The sequence below is a fragment of the Sciurus vulgaris genome, assembly GCF_902686455.1.
Source record: "Sciurus vulgaris genome assembly, chromosome: 19".
Lineage (NCBI taxonomy): Eukaryota > Metazoa > Chordata > Mammalia > Rodentia > Sciuridae > Sciurus > Sciurus vulgaris.
This window is the reverse complement of record NC_136480.1, coordinates 17,770,581-17,795,526: the sequence shown is the minus strand read 5'-3', so window position 1 is coordinate 17,795,526 and position 24,946 is coordinate 17,770,581. Positions and strand designations below refer to the sequence as shown.

Here is a 24,946-nt window from a genome sequence, read left to right as displayed (position 1 = left end):
CTTTTAAATAGTCTTCTACATTTCTCAGAAGCAGTACTTGATCAGCTTCTGGAATTGAGGTTTGTGGCAGTAGGAAAAAGCTAGTGATCACTCCCTTCATTCCCAGCAACCCCTTTCCCAGGGTGAGGTTTCACTTTGACACGGGACATCTCTCCTGTGAATGCTGCCCATTCAATTTCAGGTCCATGTCTGTTTCCTGAAGGATACCTGCCACCAGAGAATGGTTGTGGAGCTGGGTTCCAGCCACTGAAGATAATTCACCTTCCAAGGATGGATCCTTCAACGCTCTTCCCTCCTTCAGAATCTAAGGGGCGTAGGTCTTTACCTGTTGACTCCAGAGAGTTTTGTGATGCAGAGTTGGAAGCTTGGGATAGAGCAGAAGTCAGCAGGATTGGACTGAGGCAGAGGGATGCTTCTGCTGGAGGTAGAATAGGGAAGAAGGGAAGCAGCTCCAAAGGGGGCAAGTTCATTTGTGGCTGCTATAAATCCCTTTGCTGGTTGTGTTTTCAGCCTTTCTAATTGTTGCTCACTTCTCCTGTAGCCACATAACCAAGGGCCATTAGCTTGCTTGGGAAAACATTGCTGAACTTGTCTGCCTACTTGGCAAACCATTGTTTATTCATCCTTCTGGTGTACCTAGAGATAATGGAGCTGCCTGCTAGACTCTTTCCTCCCCTGCACCAAAAGCAGAATCAGGAAATTGCACATGAGTAGCAGCCGTTTGAAAGCCATCATTTGAAACATGGCTCTTGGGATTTTCAAATTACATTAACAGCAGCCTCTGGTCCTGACTGGGAGAAAATGGCATATAAAAGACCAGGCATCTTTTGATCTGAAGTTTCTTATCATGTTTAACTTTGCTCCTGTCACCGTGATGTTAGGAATGCCAGTCTGGATTTGCTAAACGAGGTATAATTGTGTATCTGTTTATTTTCTTCCAGTGTTGAGTTTACATCAGTAGCTCAAGATGAAAGGGTCTTTCAGCAAGGTAAGAGGGGAATGACGTTCTCTAACGGGGCAACTTGTGGCCCTGTCAAGCGCCGGTTAATTGACTGCTTTCTTCTGAGATGCTATTTATTTGAAAAGAAAATAAATGTGATTTGGTGCTTGAATCTGGGGCCAATGTCCATTGGGATGGAAATTTCTTTTCTGTGCAATGCAGCACATGAACGGTAGGGGGCACCCTCTGAACATGAGTGGTTTAGCATTGAGAAGCTTGGCTCACTGGATAGTTGATCAGTGACATTAGATGATCTTTTTCTTTAAGCAGTTTTCTAACTGGAAGCAAACTTTTGAGAATGATGTGTACGTTGGTCTTGGTAAATGGTTTATAGATTTAAAACAACGATGTTCAACACGACTGTGTTCTTTACACTTGTGCTGTCTCATACAATAGTCACTGGCTATGTATGGTGGCTATTGAGTACTTGAAACATAGCTCATTCACACTGAGATGTCCCGTTAAGGGTCCAATACATGTTGGATTTTACGGGCTTAGCACCAAAAAAATGAATGCAAGATGTCTGCATAATTTTTAGATTAATTTTCATTTAAAAAAATGCAAAAATGTTTCAATATTTTTTAAAGTTTTTGTTTTTTTATTTTTACAGAACTACATTTTGATTCACTGTACACAAATGGGGTACATTTCTTCATTTCTGTGGTTGTGCACGATATAGATTCATACCATTTGTGTAATCATACATGAATAATTTTTATATCGATTATAATTTCAAACTGTATTTTGGATATGTTGTGTTAAATAACATATTATGAAGTACTTCAGCTGTTTCTTTTCCCTTTTAAAAAAATGTGGTATTACCTAAAATCCCAATCATTTGTGTGGACTGCATTACATTTCTATTGGGTAGTTCTGATCTATACTTTTCTAAAACTCTTCTGCATGACAAAGAGCTTTCCTATATACTGCCTGGTGTTGGGGTCCAAATCTTTATTTCCCCCAAAAGTTCTTTGCTTTCCCAGATGAATCCAGAAACTCCAAGTGACAAATGGCACCTCTGGAATTACCAGAGAATTGCTTATTGCTTTTCCAAAGCCTAATATGACTTCCAAACTCTTGCCCTCTCCCTGGGGGAGTCTTGAACTTAGAGGAGTTATCTGATCCCAAGAGCATATGACAACCAACAGGAAAGGTTTGTTTGACTCTAAGAAAAATAATCGTCCTTAGTCAAACACTGAAGTTTCGGAAGCACAGCACGACCACAAACATATCATCTCTGAGCCCCTGGTTTATGCCACAGGCTTTGACTTAATTATCTCGTTTAATTCTCACAAAAACCCAGCAAGTGTCATAATTATCTTCGTGCTTCTGATAAAAAAAAAAAAAATTGAACCTTGGAGAAGTGGAGCAACTTTGCAGAGACCACTGAGCTGGTTAGTGGCAGGCGTGACCTCTAGGCAGCCAGCTCTGCAGAGCCTGCCTGAATGCAGCTGGCAGATCAAGAGCCTGTGGGTCTGGGAGGGGGCAGGCAGGCAGGTGGAGAGGGACTCTGCTTTCCATCAGGTGGTCATTAGCTGTATCAATGAGTCAAGGCGGGGCACTGGGGGGTTGGCCTGTGGGACCCCACCCCTGACAAAGTGGGTGGTGGAATGAATCAGTCATTGCAGGAGAGAGGGAGAGAGCCCACCACACACAAGAGAAGATAGTCTCCTCTTGTGTGATCTTAACACACAAGATCATGTTAATGATAAATGTTTCATTGTTCCCACCTCTGGTCGGGGTTTATTTTCAGCAACCAAAGATCTGCTTGAGAACTATAAATATTCTGCTGATTAGACAATCTGGGTTCATTAGAAAGATTAGGCAGAAAAGAAAAGTTAGAGAATTTATCAGCCTATGTCAGATTCCAGGGCTCCCTGCCCTGTTAACTTCTTTCTCTACCACTGGATTCCAAAAAGCAGAGCTGTCTTTTCTGTTATCACCCTTACTGTTCTCTAGTATAGAAATCAGGGAAAGTGTTGCCATAATTGTGTTTGGGGTGTCTTTGTGATTTTTCCAGATTTTCCATGAGCCAGCCCCAGAGCTATACAGGTCAAACTGGTTTCGGCACAACGAAACAGATCCTATCAAGAATACCTATTTCCTAAACACTGAGCTGGTCTTAATAACCAGTCTCTGCTGAGTTCTGATTTGACAGATGGTTACAGGCACAAATTATTTCACTGAATCCTAATTCATTTTAAAAGTGTAACACTGTCATTATTTTCCCAGAAAAAAAGAAAACCAAGGCTCAGAAACTTTGTCATTTATTGCAATTCCTAGAAACTCCCCAAAGTTTGGGTTTGACCCTCTGACTCTCAACTCAAGAGCTTTGACTCATAAACATTACACCACTGTCTTCCTTTGAGAATATCTTACTGTCATAAGAAAAGTTATTTCCCTTCTCTGGCACATTTTTGAAAAATAAAAAAAATACAGAAGTCTGTATTGAAGATACCTGCCATGCACTGGATGCTTTTATCCAGTTTCATTCTTGCACTGACAAAAAATTGATACCAAACGAGGTCCATGCATTTATAAAGCCAGCACCTCCACCTCACCTCATTTTGCCGTTTGCTTTCACTTGAAGAAAAGAATAACTGAGAGCAAACGTTTTTGCTATAATTGGATTTTTGCCATCAGGCATGGCTTGGTATCCTAAGAGAAATAATACACATTTTGGGTTTAGGTTTATAGAATCTATTTTTTATAACCTTAGAGGTCTTACATTTTATCTAGGAATGTATTATATTCAACACTTCCAATTTGCATGTAACCTGCTAGGAGAGAGAGAGGGAAAAAAAAAAAAAAAGGCTAATTTAAGAAGATCTTTCTAATCTTGTCTTCCGACCTTCACAGTGAACATACCTGCCTGAAATTTACATTTTTTAGTCATCTTGAACTTTGCATAAAACTTCTAAAAATGTTCTTATCTATAAACTGCAGGAACCTGAAGGATAATTTGTTCTCCAAAAATTATGACTGAAGCATTTTTGTGTCCTTTATATTGTTTGGAGATTTTTGCCATTTCTTTTAGCACGGGGCTTTTTGAAAATTATTTGTTTAAGACCTTAAATATCATGCAAATGATAGAAAATGGCAAGGAAACTATTTATTATTATTAATTTATTATCAGCATGGAACTTGCATCTTAAGGAATCTACTGAGCTGGTCACTCACCGTGGTGGACCCGAGTTTCCCAGCTTGTTTTGGGAAACAAAATGTGTGTTCAGTACGGTTTGGGAGTAAATCAAGGAAGGGTGATAGGACATGGTGGCCTACTCGTTTTGAGAGATAATAAAACCCATCTCCCAGCAATGGAAATTCAAAATAGTTACCTGGGGCCTCATAAAATTATACTGTACTCAACTAGCAAGAACCCTAAGCAGAAAATGCAATTCGAGAAAGACATGCTGAATATTTTTTTAAAAGGAAAAACTAAATTCTTTAAAAAGTGAGTAACAAATAATCCCAAAGATAATGGATGGTAGAATCTTCTAGTAATAGACAATGGTGTTTTATTAATAGGTATTGAACAGGAACTGTGGAGTTCTATTACTTATCTCTGGAATTTAGTTCAAAGCCTCTTTTTCTTTATGACTCCTCCTCCTCCTCCTCCTCCTCCTCCTCCTCCTCCTCCTTTGCCTCTTCTTTTCAGTGTTCTGTCCTGATTGACCCTCTTGGGTCAGACTCCACTGATACATTTCCAGTGTTAAAAACAATGTTTTTCAGTCTTTAATCTGCATATGGCTCACAGAGCTTATTATTGAAATGCAAATTCTGATTTAATGAGTTTGGGGTGCTTACCTGGGGTTCAGTGTTTCTCACAAGCTCTCCTGAGGTGCCCCTGCTACTTTTTTAGACCACACTCTGTGGTCTTCACTCTCATTCTGATGCGGGACAGATGAGGCTGGAAACCCAAGGAATTTTCAGGAAGCAGGTTTATTTAGCCACAGTGATCCAGCATGAGCTACAAACCACAGTACCCTCTGCAGAAAGTTTTTGCTGATATCTTGTTGACACCCTTTGCAAAAATCTTCCTGACAAGAGGAGAAGCTTAATTATGGGCGAGGGTCTTTGGGGTGAGGGGTACCTGGTCTGTTTCAATTCAGTCCATCAATCAATCATTTCATTCATTCAGTTCATCTGCAAACCAGCTGGACCTACCCTCAAACTCTATCCCCAGTAAGGTCGCATCCCACACAACTGCACAGAGGAGACCCCACACCGAGCCACCCTCAGGTCCTTCCCAGGCACTGCCCTCACTTCCTAAATGACATTTCTCCTGGACATGTTTTCTTGCAGTCTATTCTTTCACAGATGGTAGAGAAAGCATGTTTTTCAAATATAATTAAATCACATTAGATTTATTCTAATTATTCTCCACTCGTTTCTCAACCCATTAGTAAACAAATTCTGAACTCTTGGCCAACTGTAAGATCTGTCATATATGACTCTATTGCCCATTGCACCTTATTTGCTACTTTACCTTTTACAGATCTCAGCTGTGCTGACTGACATGATATTTCTTCAAAATGGCCAGTGCATTCTAACCTCAGGGCCTTTGCATTGGCCATTTCCTCTCACTGGGGGATTTTAGGTCTTTGCTTGGCTCATCACCTGCCATCATTCATATCTCTATTTCAATATCTGCCTTTCAAAAGATCCTCCTCAAACCCTCTGTTTCAGTTATTATGGATGCATAACTAACCACTGGAAAATGGACCGGCTTAAAACCAAAATATTTGTTTTTATCCTGATTTTGCAGTCTGGGCAGGGCTTGGTGGTGGAAACAGTTCTTCCCCATTCCCTTTGATTTTGGCAGAGGAGAGTGGCCAAATGGCTGGGGCTGGATCACCTGCAGGCTTGCTCACTCATGTGTCTGACATCTGGACTGAGAAGCCTCAACAGCTGGGGTCCTTGGGCATGTGTCTCTATCTGTAGGTGGAAGCAACACATGGTCTCTTTATCATTGCTGCTCAGGTTAGCCAGACTCCAAAGGCACAGGTGGAGAGGGAGAGGGAGAGAGAGAGAGAGAGGGAAAGAGGGAGAGAGGGAGAGAGGGGGAGAGGGGGAGGGGGATGGGGAGGGAGAACCAGGTAGAAGCAAAGGACCATTTGCGACGGAGCTTCAGAAGTTGCTCATGTAGCCTCGCTTCTGCCTTCTTCATGTCCGCCAAATTCTCTTTATGGGAAGCAAATCCCTAGGGATGGCTCCTATTCATGGGCAGGGAAATTAAATCCCACCTTTTGGAGGAAGGATGGCCAACATTAGTGAGCTATGTATAAAAACCATCCCATCGTCCAGCTGCCAATCCAGTATCCCGCCTTATTTTCCTTCGCAGCACGTTGGCTGGATGAAGTTCCAAGGATCTCCTGCCTCTTCCTTTTCTAGATGCGAGTCTGTGAAAGAGGGGCTCAGCGCTCTTGACTGCTGTGTCACTAGTGACTCAGACGCCGCTGCACAGAGTGGGTCGTCTCAAGCACCCGCTGCATGCATGTTTATTCAACGTACCTGTTTTCTCTGCAGAGTTCCCTTTGATTTCCAGCTAATGCCCTAACTAATGCATTGAGCAAATGAATGGAACCTTCTTAGAATACTGCAGGCCAGCTGACAGCGATGGTGAGCGTCAAAGCACACTGACATCTCCTGGGAGGACTTGACTTCATCTCCCAGGAAACGTATGGGATGGAAATGTTGTCACACCCGGTTTCACACAGCTACCTCCTGGTGCAAATGGAATTCTGTCTGATTCCAAAAAGCATGGGTGCTGGTTAATGTTTGACCATGTAACAAGGAAGATGGATTTCACCTTAAGACACAGAGCCTAATCCGGGCACCTCTGTTTTACCTGTCTGGTTAAACAGGAGCATAATATTAATGGAACATAATGTTAAAACAAGTCCTTGAGTGGTCATCAGACAGCTCCAGTGACCTGGCTTTTATGTGAGCAAACGGAAACACAACCTGGTGTAAATGGTGAGAAACACCATTTAAACTTGACCATTCAAACCCTTTCAAATCTATTCGAAGTGGAAACTTTACAATGGAGTGATAGACATAAGGCTATGCTCCATTTAACCAATCAAACATTTGGTATTTGCTTTGTCTCCACATTCACCCTGCAAGAACCTCACCCCTGGGCCCTTTCCCTGGGCCGCAGACAGCTTGCAGAAAGGAGCTGTTCAGCTTACACATTGCTATTTGCTCATAGCTCTTCATATTTCAGTACACCCCAATTTATCTTTGAACAATAATATATTTGCCAGTGTTTCTCTATGTGCTCTGATGAGTGCTAAATGCATTTGTGTGCACATTTTATCTTAATTTATGTTTTTGTTCTCCAGGGCAAAAGTGGCCGTACTTGCCAATCCCATGATGGCAAGGTTTGGTAAACACTGGAGAATTAATGAATGAGCCCAACAATCACGGCGGAAGGAGTTGTTAAAATAAAAAGGATTCATCTTCTTTTTATTTATTTTTTTCATGTATTCTTTATATTTATTTAGAATTCAAATGCCTGGATGTCTTTCTCTCACTAAAGTAAACACACTTTGCTCATTTTCCATGGAATCATGAAATGGAAAGACGAACATGCAGAGAGGCTTGGTTGAAATTCTGATGGCCTCTGAGTAGAATATGGAGATTTGCAAACGTTTTTACCAGAAGCTTCTATTTCCTCGTCTGTATGATGGAGGTGACAGGCTGACCTCATGAAACCAACTAAATGGTGTAATGTACACAGTGGTGCTTGGAGCTGTAATACCTTATGTAAACATAAGGCATTATCATCCGTTCTCTACCCATCTTAGAGAATGAACATGATCTTGGTGATTTTTTAGAAGTCACTAAAAGTTGGAGACTTTAGGAAATATGTATGATAAAGTTACAGAAATGAGGGTCTGGGATGCAGCTCAGTGGTACAGTATGAGCTTAGCATGTGCAAGGTTCTGGGCTACATCCCCAACTCAAAAAAAAGAGAAAATTTTTATTGTGAAACAATATTTTAAAGAAAACTTGTTCTGATGTGAGGATACTACCTATGGCTACTGTGATGGAGGGATTATAAATCCCTGATAACTCATATCTTCTTTTGGTTTCCAATAGATGTAGGGCACATCCCACGATGTCTCCTGCATTATCACCCAAGTGTCACCTTCCAGCTGCTTCTCCGAAGATAAAGAAACTGTGGTATATATGTACAATGGAATATTATTCACCTATAAAGAAGAATAAAATTATGGCATTTGTAGGTAAATGGATGGAGTTGGAGAATATCATGCTAAGCAGTGAGATAAGCCAATCCCCAAAAATCAAAGGCTGAATGTTTTCTCTGATAAGTGGATGATGATACATAATGGTGGTGGGGTAGAAGGGGTGAAGGAAGAATGGAGGAAGGATGGATTATGTAGAGGGAAATGAGGGGTGGGGAGGGGGCAGGGGGAAGGAAAGATAATGGAATGAGAGAAATATCATTACCCTCTGTACATGTATGATTACACAAATGGTGTGACGCTACTTTGTGTACATCCAGGAAAAGTCGTACCTCATTTGTGTACAGTGAACACCACCTGTTGAGGGTGGTGGCTGTAGTCAGTTCAGGCTAGCAGAACACATTTCTGTGGACCAGGGGGCTTAAACAAAAGGTATTTGTTTCTCCCAGGTCTGGAGGCTGGGAAGTCCTACATCCAGGTGCTGGCAGATCCCAGGTCTGGGGAGGGTGCTTCCTTCTCTGTAGATGGCCATCTTCTCTCTTTGCGTTCTCATGTGGTGGAGAAGAGAGAGCAAGGTTCTGTCCCTCTTCCTGTACTTGTCCTATTTGTGAAGGCTCCACCCTTATGATCTAAGTAATTCCCCCAAATCTCATCTCCTAGTACAGAATTTTAACATATGGATTTGGGAAAGACACAGACATTCAGTCCATAACATGACGGGTTCCAAGTGGGAAATTTAGTCCATGAATGCCATTCAATTTTCCTTTGCTAAATACAAGCTTTCCAACCATAAGAAGCCAGAATCAACCTGGGAACATCATTATCAGATTTCTGGGGAGGAGGTGCATTCTGGTTACGGCCATACTGAAGAGGAAATCTCTCAGGCTGTTTTTAGTCAGCTTTTTTTATTGTTATGCCCCAAAGCCCTGACAAGAACAATGTAGAGAAGGAAGAGTTAATTTGGCTCCTGGTTCCAGAGGTTCTGTCCATGGTTGGCTGACTTCATCGCTCTGGGCCCAAGGTGAGGCAGAACATCATAGCATGGAGGAGGGAAGCAGCTCAGCACATGGCACCAGGAAGCAGAGAGAGAGAGAGAGCTGGGCTCATCAGGGACTAAGTATGATCCCCACAGGCATGTTCCCCAGTGACCTACTTCCTCCAGTCACACGGCACCTGCCTTTGGTTACCTTCCAATTAATCCACAGCACTGAATTAATGCATCGATTAGTTTTCAGCTCTCATAATCTCACCCTGTCACTCTGACTATTGTTTATCTCACACATGAACTTTTGAGGGAACACCACCTATCTGAACCATAACACGGACTATACCCTTTTCCATCTCCTCCAAAGTGAAAAGCAAGAGTACAATCATAATAATCCAATTTAGAGAGTGTATTCTCTGTCTCTGTCACAGAGCAAGAGTGACTGCCAGATCTTATTCAGGGAAAGACCCACTCAGATGTACATTTGAAGGGAACCACTCGGACTGCATCCTAAGAGTAAGTTAAATGGCTCTTGGGGATATTTGAGTGAGATTTTTTTTTTTTTTTTTGTACTCTTGTAACTTCTTTGTGAATTGAAAATTATTTCGATGTTATTTTTTTTTAAATTAACCTCAGCAATTCTTTTCTTTTTTATTTTTAAAAGAAGATAGAGCTAAGTTGGAGAAAGTGATGGGTCTACTGGACATAATAATTTAGGCAAAGAGAAGGGTAACATAAAGGGGGTACTGGGAAGTAACCTGGAGGTGAGTGTGGCTGTAGGCATATACAAACTGGGGTCTGTCCTGGATTTGTATGGACCCAGAGCAGTTAGTTACAATGACACAAATGCTTGGATTTCTGGGTTAAGACAATCAGGACACAGAGGGACAGTTCACTGGGATTGGTCAGCTCAGCTAAAGCAGAAGAGAAATGACACTAAAAGAGGAAGAAACAGTACAGAAGCTCCCAGGTCAAGGTAGGAATATGGTCTATGTGGGGGAGGCAGATGGTGTGGTTGAAGGAGTGGAAGCTGATTGACAGACAGTGAAGGCAGATGAATCATAAAGGAACAGAGAAAGAAGGGAAAAGAGAAATTCAGGCTGGGTGGAATTTTTCTTTGAAATGGAGAGAGCCAAGGATCCATGGATCTACCCCAAACAGCCGGTCACCTTCCTTCTCTTCTCTTCCAAATCATATGCCACAACACACAGCAAATACACCTTCTATTGTTTGCTTTTAGACTCACTCTGTGGCACGCTAGTGAATACAAGGAAAGATTATTTTTAAAAATGAGGAGAATTTGAATCCCACAGGCAGTATTCTGACACAGAAACCCAAATGGACCATTCATAAATTGAAAATGGCACCCAGGAACCCCACTGGCACAACAGTGCTTCCACCCAGCCCATCCTGGGTTCACGTTTCACCAGGCCCCTTGCTGCTTACCTGGGTGCCTTCCCCATTGACCACTCACATCTTCCCACAGAGAAGATGACTCTCCCGTGCACCTTTCCTTCTCCAGGGATCCCTGTGCCTTCTCTCCTCTCACAGAAAACCACTTCCCTTTTTGTCCAACTTGCTCTTGTGGAAGATAGATGCATTTCTACAAATAAGATCTCCATTACGGATGGGCACAGTGACACGCACTTGTAATCCCAGCGCCTTGGAAGACTGAGGCAGGAGGATCACAAGTTCAAAGGCAGCCTCAGCAACAAGTAGTGAGACCCTCAGCCACTCGGCAAGACTCTGTCTCAAAATAAAATTTAAAAAAGGCAGGGGAGGTAGTTCAGTTATGAAGCACCCCTGAGTTCAATCTCAGGTTCCAAAGAAATTAAAAATAGATAAATTAATTAATTAAAAAATAAACTCCATCATTACATATAGAGGAAGGTAGATCTTCTTTGGAAAACTGATTATGTTTGTGGAATAGCTCTGTGTTTCTGTGTTCACAGAAAGCTGTTTCCTCTTTCTCTTGGGTGATCAGCTGCTGGATCATTTTCCCTAGACTTCCTTGTGGTTCAGTGAGATCACATGTACTGTGTACTGTGGGCTGAAAAGCCAGGAGCCACTTCACATCTTCAAGTGTTTTCTGTATTCTTCTTCAAGCTGACTGAAATGGCTGTAACCTCTGGGGGAAATTTAGAAGCCACTTGACCATTCTGGAACCACAGGATAGAAAGAGTTCTTATCTCTCCATCACTATCTGGTGGAGAGCCATTTGACATTGAAGCACTTTTATTAGCAAGAAATAAACTTCTAGTGTGTTAAACCTCAAAGACTCTAGGGCTTATTTATAAAAACAGTCCCCCAACATCAGTAAGTATATTATCCATTCATGGTAGTAATATTGACAATATATTGACTTACCAAATACCATGCACTATATAATTATTACAATCTTTGTCTTATTTGCTGCGACAAGTAGCTCCTGTCGTCCCATTTTTACGGGGGAAGGAGTCTCAGTTTCAGAGCAGTTAATGAACTGGTCTTATCAACCTCTGCAAAGACCATTTAGGGATCTTAGAGTCTTTACCTAAAAGATGATTAAATAACAAAGCCCTAATTAGACTATTCCAAGCATAGGCCCCAAAGAAAAAGCAAGTTCCTTATTCATTTTATTTTATTTTACTTTTTGTATATTATTTCAGTTGTAGGTGGACACAATACCTATATTTGATTTATTTATTTTTATGTGGTGCTGAGGATCAAACCCAGTGCCTCATCTGCTAGCTAAGTACTCTATCACAGAGCTACAACCCCAGTCCTTCTTACTCATTTTAAATCTCTATGATAAAATATTTGGGGAAGACATAGTCAATATATAATAATTTACGGTATGCTAATTCATGGTGGTACTGTCATTACCTGAAAAATGAGATTTTCTAACATGCATGTTTGAGGTCAAGTTCTTGAGTATCTTTTAAAACAGGAAGGGATTGATTCCTTCTCCTTGAAATAAGTTTGAGACACAGGAGTATGTCATCTGATAGAAACTTCCTTGGCACACCTTTTATCCCATGTAACCTATTGAAAATGAACTGTTGAAAACCAACCCAGCTTGACCTAAGTATATATGCTCAAGTGTTGTATAATCTCAAAGATTCACAGCATGGTTCATTGAAAAGGCAATGGGTTCTGCAAGGAGATTGACAACAAAAAGGAAAAATGAGGAGGAAAATTGCCTTACTTATCTGCTATGGCCCTCTTGATTGCCAAGTGTAATTTTACGGTTCATTATAAGAGGGGGAAAAGTTTGACCATTAACTTGAGGATTCAGAGATCGTATTGATAGAACAAGTTGTGTGAAACATGCTTTGTTTTTAATGAAGCTGCTATAATTGTGTGTTTTGAAAGCATCATCAATTTTCACCAGTTCTACCCCTGTTGGAATTACATGCAGGTAAAAATATTTAAAGGTCATCAGACACCCCGGGACGTGAGTCAACTGCAGAAGAGTGAAGAGGTTCAAATTATACGGGAGTGACCCAAGTCTTTTTCTGAGTTATTGCTTGACATAGCATGAGATTTGACTGGGTAATTGAGGTAAATAGCTCTGCTGTTATAGATGTCATGGTAGATCAGATAGGGGTCAAAAAACACAACAACTTTAATCTTCCTTAACCCAGGGGAACACTGCTCTAAAGCATTATTGAGAATGCCCCCCATTTAAAATCATTATTTCACTACTCTACTAATGGTCCTGAACTTCAGTTCCAACAAATGACATGACTCTGCTCAAAATGGTTTAATTGCTTCCCATTTTCCAGAACTCTGTTGCTCGAAACGAAAGCCAGTAACGCATGCGGCTATTTAAGTTCAAATAAGTTGAATAAAATTTAAAATTGAACTTCTCAGTCACAATATCCATGTTTCAAGTGTTAAGCAACTTCAGGGGGCTGGGGATGACTCTATTAGACAATGCCACACCCTACAATGTTTCCAACAACTCAAAAGTTCTACTCAAGAACCTAGCGGAATAATTAGACTTTCCAATATGGCATCCAAGTGCCACAAATGGATATTGAGCTCTTGAAAACGTGGCTGTTGAAACTGCAATGGACTATCATTATAAAATATACACCAGATTGGGAAGACATAGTTAAGAAATAATACTGGGAAATGTCTCATTAATAATTTTGTATGCTGATGACATGTTGAAACCATTCTTTGCATATGCTGTTAAATAAAACATATTGCTCCAATTAATTCCCTCCATTACTTTTTTAAATGTGACAACTAGAAAGTTTAAATTTGCATATGTGGCTCACTACATAGTTCTTTGGACAGTGCTGATCTTCACTGATGAACTCTAATCTGCTAAAAGCCACAAGGGCTGTATCTGTGGTCCAGCAAAGTTGGGCTTGTTGACTTCCTGCCACAGGAAGTCTTTGTACTGAAGGAACCATGTGGATTTGGAGGGGGATGAGTGCTAGGTAGTCAAAGAGAGGAGGAGTCTCATTAGAGAAGGAATCTGAAGAAGAGTAGACTTTGATGGTTGAATATCTGGGGGGTAAGGGAGCACTCATGGACAAGGGTTAGATTTAGGCTGAGAAGCAGACATTTATTGTAGTTTTGGAAACTATGGAGGCAGGATAAATGTGGACATGAATTTGAAATCCCTGTAACAGATATTCTGCAAGTAGGTTAGACATTGAGGCTGCTGCTTTGTTGGCAAGGCTATTCAGATACTCCAGGAAAGAATGCAATGCATCCTTTTTATGCATACAATTCTTCAATATGATGTCTTTTGTTAATTATCAGAAGCATGTTATAGAAGCTCATCCTAAAATAGTGTTTATGTTCTTGCCTGACAGTCAAAATTGTGCATGGTGTAACTGTCATTTCTAACAATCTCTCTGACTCTCCTTCTTGATATACACTGTGATTGTACAAAGATGCTCTAAAATGTGCCCTGTTCTTGACCCCACTTTGATTTGCCCATATCTGTCCCTCAATGTACGCCTTCCCCACCCCTTCTGTTGAAATTCTTCAAGGCTTAGTTCAAATACCACAGTTCCTTCCAAAGACTTCCCAGACTACCTCCTCTGCATCCAAGCAAACATCAAACACAAATCTCAGAACACCTGGTCTTGACCCTCCATGGCCAAGTGACGGGCACACCTTCTGCTTTATGTCCTGCTGATTTGGACATGTGCCCCCTATTCTGCCCTTCACCCAGCTCCTGGAAAGGAGAGGATGTATTCTGTATGAGTTTTCACTCCTGCCTCCTTCAAACAACTCATTTCACATGGTAAGTTTGTAAAACATAAAGTGATGCTTGGATATTCTTCTCCAAAGAAAGAATGTAATTATGTTAGGAATGAAGGAAAATACTGTGTGTGGGTTAGGTTTAGAGATGAGTTGTGATATCCACATCGCTTTCTCCATGAACACAGACCTACATGACTAAGTGGTTATACACAGACTGAAAAAGTGATGTACTCAAACCCAGCTTTGCCTTTAGGTCCTTGTTTGTGTAGAACACCCACACCCACACCCACACACACCCACACACATGCGTGCGCGCGTGTGCGCACGCGCGCACACACACACACACACACACACACACACTCAAATACAGACATTCTAAATCTGTGCATGATGGGGAGAGGGAGAGATAGAAAAGCATGACCCTTCATTTAGAGGCTGAGTTACTCAGTTGAGGCACCTGCTATGTGACCCTGCCTGTGTCTTAATGGTGACAGCAATTGATATCCATTCCAGCATCAGATGGACTTGGAAGAAGTCTCTCCTCCATTCCTTCCATTATTTATCAATGACTTTCTACCTATCTAATTCATATCAGACATTGCTAATCAATGTAGCTATATAATGGAAAAGTATTCTAAACATAAATTTTGCAGGTGATATATAAGCATAGATGCAGCAGGTAGAGAACTAGGTAGTGTAAGTACGTACGTATGTTTATACATATGTATACACACACATACATATATATACATGTGTGTGTGTTTGGTACTGTTGATTGAACCTAGGGGCACTTTTCCACTGAGCTACATCACCAGCCCTTTTTATCTATTTATTTGTTTATTTTTGTTTTGAGACAGGATCTTGCTAAGTTGCTGAGGTTGGCCTCGAACTTACAATCCTCCTGCCTCAGCCTCCTTAGTCATCGAGATTACAGGTATGTGCCACTGTGTCTGGTACTAGGTAGTATTTTTGAGGAGCTGCTGTGGAATTATCTATCTTACCACTCCCTGCTATAGTGTCAGCAGCCCTGATTTTTCTCTCCAATTATAAAGTATATCTTAGGTAAGGAAATATTACTACAATACTGAGAAGTTCAGTGATTCAGAAAACCAATGAGTGGTGTGCAACCTGACTTACTAGATATGTGATTGGGAGCCATTACTTTCTCTCTCTCTCTCTCTCTCTCTCTCTCTCTCTCTCAATACCTGGGTAATGGAGGACTTAAGATGTCTTCTGATTATCTGCTCTTCAGACACACAGATAGAAATGAGCATTATTCTTCGATCTTAATGTCAAGAACCATCACAAAGAGATGGTCATGACTGATCTTTGAAGATAACGTTTTGGTGGGTTTTGGTGTGGAAATCTACCATGTTTTGTTTCTAAGTATCCCCATGGTGAAAGGAAATTTTGAAAAATTCTCTGATTTAGACCAGGGATCATACTTCAAAGTATATAAAAATCACCAGGAGGCTTGTTAAAAAATGCAAATTGTTGGGTCTCCCCTGTAATAATTCTGAATCAGCATATCTGGGGGCAGGGGCACAAATCTGAAAATTTGATGAGCTTCTCCACATAATTCTGATGCAGGTCCATAGACCATAATTGAAGAAGCACCAATCTCAAATGTGAAGTTTGGGACGTTAGGAATTTTGTAGTTCCTGGCTATCATTTTTTCAGAGACCTGAGCAGAGTAGATGCTTGTTATGGTTTGGATATGAGGTGTCCCCCAAAAGTTCACGTGTAAGACAAAGCAAGAGGTTTAGAGGAGAAAAGTTTGAGTTGTGAGAGTCTTAACTCATTCGGTGGATGACTTCCCTGGTGGGATTAATCGAGTGGTAACTGAAGGCAGGCAGGGTGTGGCTGGAGGAGGTGGGCATTGGGGGCGTGAATTTGTGGTATATATTTTGTATCTGGCAAGTGGAGTCTCTCTCTGTTTCCTGATCAGCATATGGGCCATTTCCCTCTGCCACATTCTTCCTCCATGATGTCCTGTCTCCACCTGGAGCCGTGATGAACGGAGCCAGCTGACCATGGACTGAGGCCTCTGAAACTGTGAGCCCTTAAATTACCTTTTCGTCCTCTAAAATTGTTCTGGTCAGATCTTTTAGTCACAGCAATGAAAAAGTTGACTAAACAATGTTCAATAACTTGTGCCAAATTGAAAGAAATCACCCTACCATGTGGTATTTCTCTTGTGTCTAGGTAAATGAATCAATACTTGGGGATGTTAAAGAATCGGTTTACTATTAGGGTCACACTGATTGTGTTTCTCAACCTTATCTCAGTTTCTTTATACTTTGATATTTCCAGTGTACACGTTCATCTGACAAAAACTCAGGGAACTCCCACTGAAGGCCAGCGCCATGTATGGCGCTGACGATAAAGCAGTAACCCATCGCCATGATCCCTGACCTCAGAGAACTCACACCAGAGGTGAGTTTTCTGGTTGTCCATTGCTGGGTGATGGACCACCCAAAGATACATTGGTGTAGGACCACAGCAGTCATTGATTTTGCTCCCTGATTCGGGGCAATGGAAGAGTCTGTCTTTATTCCATTGGTTTTTGGTTTGAGTAGGCAACTAGGACTGGAAGATCCAGTTGCTAAAGGCTGGCTGGCCACCTGGTATTGACTGTCACCTGGGAACTAGTCTAGGGTAGTTCCCTGGGCCTTTGTTTCCTTTTCTTGTGTCCTTCCTGGTGGCCCCATGGGGAGGTTTCTGGCTGGTTGGACTTCTTACATGGAGACTGGCTTTCCTCAGAGAGTTTCTTGCAGAACACAGTGCAGGATCCAGAGAAGTTCTTCTGAGTTAGGCCTCTGAAGTCACAGGACATCACTTCCCTTAAATCCTGTTGGTCACTGAAGTCACAAAGGCTGCCAGATACATAGGACAGGAATTTATCCTTTATCTCTCTCAGTGGGAGGAGTAGAAAAGTCGGGCCACCACAGGGTGAGGAGAATATTTAACATCCACCAAATCCCCTTACAGGAAATATTCCTAAGGAAAAGTATCTGGTGCTATGGAAACATAAAGCAGAGGGAGGTAATTAGGAAAGGACCCCCTGAGGAAGTAATATTAAAGAGCAGACAGACTCCAAGTCAAATTGCGACAATAAAATGGAAGGAGACAGTCATTAGGAAACAGGTAGAATAATTAGGGGAAAAGAAATGAGGATAGAAATGATAAAAGCTAGTCTTAATTACTTTCTTCTTGGCGAAGTATTTCTTCCTGACTTTATATGCATTATCTCATTTAACTTCCATGGAAATCTCAGGTGATGAGAATTTCCATATTACACCCACAAACAAATAATGAGATCACACAGTCGGTGAGTGGCAGAGCCAGGATTTTAGGGACTTGCTTTATGCAAGAAATTTTAAACTTGGACGGACCACAGACAGTCACTGTGAGGGGCCAAGAATAGCCCGGAAATTCCAACAGCAGAGCAGGCACCTGAGGAGAAAGTTATGCACAAACGAAGACTGAAAAAACACCAGAGATAAACTTCATCTCCTGCACCTCTGGTTCTGGTGGAGGGTTGTAATTTCTCTCACAGCAGAGTTTTAAAAGGAGATTGAAAAATAACAGCTGGACATCCATTTTTAAGTAGGAAATGGAAGGCTGTCCCTTTGATTTGGCTTCATTTTTTCAAAATCACACACACACACACACACACACACACATATTTAAAGCTTAGAATTTTAGAAAAATCCTAAAGGCCTCTCTCTCCAGGTTCAGCGAATATGGATTCTCTTCTCCAGAGCCAGGCAGGCTTTGCTAAATAAATAATATTCCTTCAAATAAACCTTGAAAGGTCTCTGTCACCTGTGTTGTTTCCACGGGTCTGGTGACAGGTCAGTGAATGGATTACCTAAGTGACGCGGGTCTTATGATCTGCAGATGTAATGCTTCAACCAGACCAGCATGATAGACCATCAGGCTGTGTTGCTTTGATGATGTATTACTTGATAAAATAAGGTGAGCTGTCAAAAACTCATTCTAGGGGACCGAAAGTTTGGCGGGGGGAAAAATTCATTTCAGGCCTTAAAAAAATACATTTTTCATTTGAGTGGCATGAGAGACGACAGGGCCTGAGCCAAAAGGCTCCAGGGCCCAGTGAACCCTAGTGAAAATTACATCTCTCCATACAGCCGCCTCGGGGAAAAGGCCAGGGTCAAATCAATGAAGCCAGCGCCCTTTCCATTTGGGGTTTTTGTAGGAACCAATTGCATATAATTGTCGGATCCTAAATCCTAAAGTTATGGGTGACTTTGTAACTTTTCACTGCTGTGTCCTTGAGTCAAGCAGAGACTGTGAAAGTTTTCTAAATAGGTGTTTCACGCACCCAAGTTTGTATCATAAACATCTGGAATTAGGATTTCATATATGGGCTAGAAAATATCTTGTTATTATTTTGCATATCCCTATTTATGGATGCTTTAACAACTGTTATTTTACAGAGGGTGATAATGTATTCTCAAATGATCTTTAATACTGATATTTCAAAATCTGTTCTTAAATATGTGTGTGTCATCTGAAATATTTTTAAAAAAACTGTCTTCTAATGTTTCACTTGCTTTTTGATGTGCTGACTAATCCTGGAACTTGATTTACATTTATCACTGCATTCAGATGTTTGGATCCACCTGTTTTCAATTTCTACCTGAAATTTATGATAATATGATAGTTCAATAATAGATTTGCAGAACAAATAAGTACCGAAAATACAAAGCAAAAGCTATAAACATAAATAAAAAAAATTTTTTTGAAGGAAAAAGTGAAGAACTGTTTCTTTTAGGAAAAATATTACTGGCAAGTACTTAGCAAATCCTAAAGTTTTAGGGTTGGTGACAGTTGAAAGGTAGAGGGCAGGAAACCCCATCTTTTCCTCCCTGAGATGAATTTCAGCGTATGCAACCAAGAAAAACCAAAAGTCATTCAACAGAAGATAGGTAGGCTTGAATAGTGACAGTGACATCAAAACTTTTATATTGCTTTTTGTTCTTGTTTTGCAAAAGTATGATAGAGGTAGAGAGAGACCATAAAGCATTTCATTTTCCAAATTTAGAGAATGATCCAAAATAGATTCAAATTTTATCCATGACAACTCATCCTAATTACTGTAATTATATCTGTAAGACTCTGATGAATGTTGATGTTGGGATGAAGGTGTGGTCAGGGGATTGGTCCCAGTAATTATTTGATGATGACGGACACAAAGAACAGTCACATAAACTCAATAAGAGTTCTTAAATAAGTTCCTCTATGGGCATTAATTTAGGCCTTAAAATAACATTTCAATGTATAAGCACAAAAACAGTAATTTTATTGTCAAACAAAAGTCATGATTGCTTATGGAGTCCCTCCCTACATCTTTGCCAGAAGAAAACACTGTCTCAGGAAATGAAGACTTTTAAATGCATTGACTGGTATTAATATTTTTTATTTCCATTTTTCTTTAAATATACTTTTACTTTATTTAAAATGCCTAGGATGTTATTTCTTAACTGTTGAGGAAAAGATGCAAAAGAACTTCTTTTTTTTTTTGTGGTGCTGGGGATTGAACCCAGGACCTTATGCTTGCAGGGCAAGCACTCTACCAACTAAGCTATATCCCCAGCCTGCAAAAGAGCTTCTGATAGTGTATTAGGAACATCTTTTCATTGAGATGACAGATATCTCAATTATTTAGTATTGATTTCTTTGAAGGGCATAGAACCAGTAATTCGATGCTTGAGAAATTTGGAATAATGGTTTGAACCTGATTTACTTAAGAATAAGAATAATGTAAATAAAGAGAATGACTAAAAATAATCAGGCATTATTTTTAAAAGAAAATTAGACAAAATTTGTTTGTGTTTAAATGCCCAGAGCAAATCCACAGAACATAGTTAAGATAAAGGAAATGCAAGAGACAGATACACACATACACATGCACAAAAAGAACATATAATATACACAATATGTATGTATAAATCCCTGCATTTTTTTCAAAGTAAGAAATAAAACGAAATGGGAATGATCAGAAGTATCGTAATGAACATTTACAGGCTGTCAGGAAATACTTTTAAATTGTGGGAATAATATTCCATTGTGTATATCTACCACAGTTTCTTTCTCCATTCCTCTGTTGAAGGGCACCTAGGTTGGTTCCACAATCTAGCTATTGTGAATTGAGCTGCTATAAACTATATTGATGTGGCTGTGTTACTGTAGTTTGCTGATTTTAGGTCTTTTGGGTATAAATAGAGGAGTGGGCTAGCTGGATCAAAAGCTGGGTCCATTCCAAGTTTTCTGAGGAATCTCCATACTGCTTTCCAGAGTGACTACACCAATTCGCAACTCCATCAGCAAAGTAAAAGTGTGCCTTTTTCCCCACATTCACGCCAAAAAGAAGAATAATATTATGGCATTTGCAAATAAATGGATGGAATTGGAGAATATCATGCTAAGTGAAATAAGCCAAATCCAAACACCAGAGGTCGAATGTTTTCCCTGATAAATGGATGATGATATATACTGGGGGTGGGGAGTGAGTGAAGAATGGACGAGCTTTAGATTATGTAAATGGAAATGTTGGGGGGGTATGAAAGGTGGTGGAATGAGACAGACATCATCACCCTGTGCACAGGTATGATTACACGAATGGTATGAATCTACATCGTGCACAACCATAGAAACGAAATGATGTGCCCCATTTGTGTACAGTGAATCAAAATGCAGTCTGTAAAAATTAAAAAAATAAAATAAAATAAATTGCGTGAAGCTCCAAACGTGTCCAGGAGTGTGGTGAACAAATTGGAGTCCCCCGTGCATGGAGACACAGTGGTCTGGGAAGAGGCTGGAGTGGAGGGTGTGGGAAAGTCCGGGGCACCTTCTCACCTAGGAGAGGAATTTTGAGCGACAGGAGAAAGGAATACCTAAGTCAGAGAGTGGCTTAGGTATTATTTGAGTGGAATATGCAATAAAGGAATACAGTAAAAATAGATGGAATCTCAGGTCCCTAAGTGGGGCTGTCTTCTGCCTAACAGAGCATAGTATTCACATCTTGAGCTCTTCAGTTAGGAGTAATGAAACCAGCTGTGTGGGACTCTACCTGACCTGGATGGATGAGTGCTGTCAACGTACCCAACACCTGGAAAAGGAGGAGGGGGAAGGTGAGCATGCATTCAATGAAGATGGTGCAGAAACTTACAGGGGCTCCGTGATCAAACAACGTAGAATCTGTCCAAGAAACAATCACAACGTGCCTCTAGGTACCTACTACGTTCTCCTTTGGGAAATGTGACAATTCTCCTGTGGGGGAGGGGAGGTGACACCTTCTCCTCCTGTGGGTCATGGCTGACGTCTCTGTGGCGAAAGGCAGGTTAGCAAGAGAAAAGGCACAGGCATCGCACGCGTGGCAGCTTTCAAAATGAGGATCCTGAGAACCAGGGTGAGCTGCCTGCTTTTCCATTTGGGTTCCATGAAGCGTGGACGGCATTGTAGAAATCTGACAGGCCGAAAAGGCGTGGCCTAATGCTGACAGACGAGGGGGAAGCCCCGTGTGGCCTGTCTATTCAGAGGCTTCCTGGCCTCTCTGGGTGGTACCCCTTCTCCCTGGGAATGGCTCAGGAGGATCCCTTCTAAAATTAGTGGCTTAAGATCCACTATGAAATACAGCATGTTGTGGTTTAGATAAAAGTTGTCCCCCAAAAGCTCATATGTAAGACAATGCAAGGTGATTCAGAGGTTAAATGATTAGCTAATAAGAACTGTAGTCCAATCGGTGGATTAAAGTCAAGATAGGGATTCACTGGGCATTAACTATAGGCAGGTAAGGTGTAACTGGAGGAAGGAGGCCACTGGGGGCTGCCTGTGGGGTTATTTAGTCCCTGATGAGTGGGGTTCTGTCTATGCTTCCTGATTGCCATGTCCTGAGCTGCTTTCCTCCTGCACGCGCTTCTACCATGATGTTCTGCCTCCTATGGGGCCCAGAGCAACGGAGTCAACTCTGTATGGACTGAGACCTCTGAAACTGTGAACCCCCAATTCTTTCTCCTCTTATTGTTTTTGTCAGGTCTTGTTGGTCACCGTGATGAAAAGCTGACTTAAATAGTCTGTAAGAATTTCTTCCCAGCCAACTTCAAGAGAGCAAGATGGGGGAGATTGGAATAATATTTTTAGCCTTTGTGACTGACTTTGGGGAGAAAGTGTTCTAGTTTCTATGACACACCTTTGGGAAGAAAAATTCTGGTTTCCAAGGTGTAATGGTTAACTTGAATGGTCAACTTGGTTGGATTAAGAGAGGTGGATGAGTAGAGGCCTCTGGGTGTGTCCATGAGGGCGTGTCTAGGAATGATTGGCATGTGGGATAGCGAACTGGAGTGGAGCCCCTCCTTCAGCGTGGGCAGCACTGCCCAATAGGATGGAATAAAAGCTGGAAGTACAAGGAAGCTGGTGCAGACGCAGCTTGGTTCTTCTTGAACGAGTTCTTGGTTGCTGCTTCCATCCTCTGAGGACATTGGAGTGTCACTTCTTCACTCTTCCAAAGTGGACTCTGCCAGGGATTGTCCAGGGAGTTTCCAGAAGCCTTGGTCTCGGAATAGGTAGCACTGCTGATCCCTCTTGTTCTGGGGCTTCCTCCTCTTGGACTGCGCAGCTGCTGGTTCTTCCAACTCTCCAGCTGCAGAGGCCACTGTGGACCATCCAGCTTCTGGTCGTGGAAGCCCATCTAATAAATCCCCTTTGATAATCCTACCTCCTGTGGATTCTGCTCCTCTCGAGAACCCTGACTGGTACACATGGCTTGCTTTGAAGAGAGGAGTGGGAGCCAACAGGATAGCAGGTCAGGGAGTGTTTGCATCTGAGGCCTTCAGGTGGGGGTGGTTTTCAGAATTATTATTATTATTATTATTATTTTCATGAGATGTCTCAGTGTGTCCCAGCGTGTGATAAGCCTGCTCCAAGAGTATTCAGAACAACTTTAGGGGGTGTGCCAGAGATATATATTTTTCATGTTATTTGTTCCAAAAAATATTCGAAATATATGATTTCACAAATACCATTTCTTGAGGCCAAGTCAGTGATTCAGTAATTTTTTTGTAAAGTAAGTTGAATGTGTGAGATCCTCGGTTCAATCTGTAGCACTGCAAAACCAAAACCCAAACCAAAACAAAATAAAACAAAAAAGCAGTTGATAGTAAAAATGTTTAGGGAGCACAGAAGTAGAGCAGAAGTAGTCAAGAAATCAAAGAAAAGGTCTTATTCACTACCTGTTTGATTCTGTGTTCTTTTCCCCTTATAGGATTGATGACATAATTTGTGGGGTTCAGTGCAACAGGAAAATGCAGGGACCCCTTAGTTGAAAAACAATTGAGGATTTCAAGATTGTGCCCACAGAGCATTAAATCCAGGGCGGAGTGATTTTGAGCAGAGAGCAAGCTTAAACCACATTAAGACCACCCCAGGAAGCTGGCCTTACTTCCTCTGCATAGGAGGAGGTAGGTAAGTTGGGGTCTGTCAAAGATAGATATTAGTTTTTGCTCCAGGAAATCTGAGAAGAGAGGTTATTATTTCTATTTTTATTTTTATTTTTTTAGGAGGACAGTTGGAGTTGGGTTGCTGCTATTTTTTTGTTTCTCTTGGAAAATCAGACAGAATATAAGATAGTCCTGGCAAGGACAAACATCAAAGCTTTTCCTTGTTCCATAGGTGGGAGAAGATGCAGTTCTGTGAATTACAGAAACCTGGGTCCAGAGAAGCTGTTTTGAACATTCTTACGATTGCATATTGAACTCTCCTGTGGAATCTCCTTTTTAAATTTTTTACAAAATCATTTTGCACCAGGTGTCAAAATCAGGGCCTCTCACCTGCTGGGCAAGTGATCTACCAATGAACTACAATGCCAACACCTGGAATCTTCTGTTTTCCATGGATAATAAGATTTCCCAAGTGCCTTGTCTGGGGTCCTGTGGGACACGTGCCCATGAAGCAGTATTTCAGTGTCCCGTGCAAAAACCACCAGCATCTGCTCTCCTGCTAGGTGCTTTGTATCCCCAGCCTCATGAAAGCTACAAAAATAAGGATGCCTGTCCTTTCTCTGGTTGCCATTGGGCCCTCTCTCTCCCTGTAGCTTTCAAGTCTCAGCATGGAGGACCTCTCTCTGGGACCTGTTTCTGAAGCCCAGGCTTGCTGGTCCTACCCAGTCTTCTGGTAAATTTAGGTCTGTTTTGTTCTTTCCTTGGAAGAGAACTTCTAAGGTCCCCTGAAGTTGCCTGCTTGTCTGTCTTCCCTCCAGATCCTGAGATGGGTGCAGGCAGGTGGAATCCCATTAACATTTGCTTCTTCACGTTGGAAGATCTTGGCATGGAATAAACACCCGTCCAGATTTGGTGAGTGACGATTCAAGAACTGAAAGCAGCAATTAAAATACATGTGAGAGGTAAGAGTGTTGAGGTTGTGCTCAAGAAGACACAAATGATTCCATCAAAAACACCTTTTTTTATGATCTGTGATTTATCCTTTGAAGTTTTATTAATTTTTTTAGGCATT

The 24,946-nt window shown here is 41.3% G+C and overlaps 2 long non-coding RNA genes across 4 annotated transcripts; both read left to right on the top strand.

Annotated features, from left to right (window-relative positions):
* Window positions 1-574: 574 nt before the first annotated feature.
* Window positions 575-24,100, top strand: LOC306650315. 3 transcript variants are annotated; one of them, XR_013760857.1, is made up of 5 exons: window positions 575-988; window positions 1,984-2,153; window positions 12,600-12,742; window positions 16,724-16,846; window positions 23,700-24,100. It is a non-coding gene; the product is annotated as an uncharacterized lncRNA (long non-coding RNA). The 3 variants fall into 3 exon arrangements; XR_013760858.1 differs by lacking the exon at window positions 1,984-2,153 and having other exon boundaries at window positions 629-988; XR_013760859.1 differs by lacking the exon at window positions 12,600-12,742 and having other exon boundaries at window positions 630-988.
* On the top strand, window positions 5,153-7,474 carry LOC306650320. Its single transcript, XR_013760868.1, has 3 exons — window positions 5,153-5,983; window positions 6,530-6,622; window positions 7,348-7,474. It is a non-coding gene; the product is annotated as an uncharacterized lncRNA (long non-coding RNA).
* Window positions 24,101-24,946: the final 846 nt, after the last annotated feature.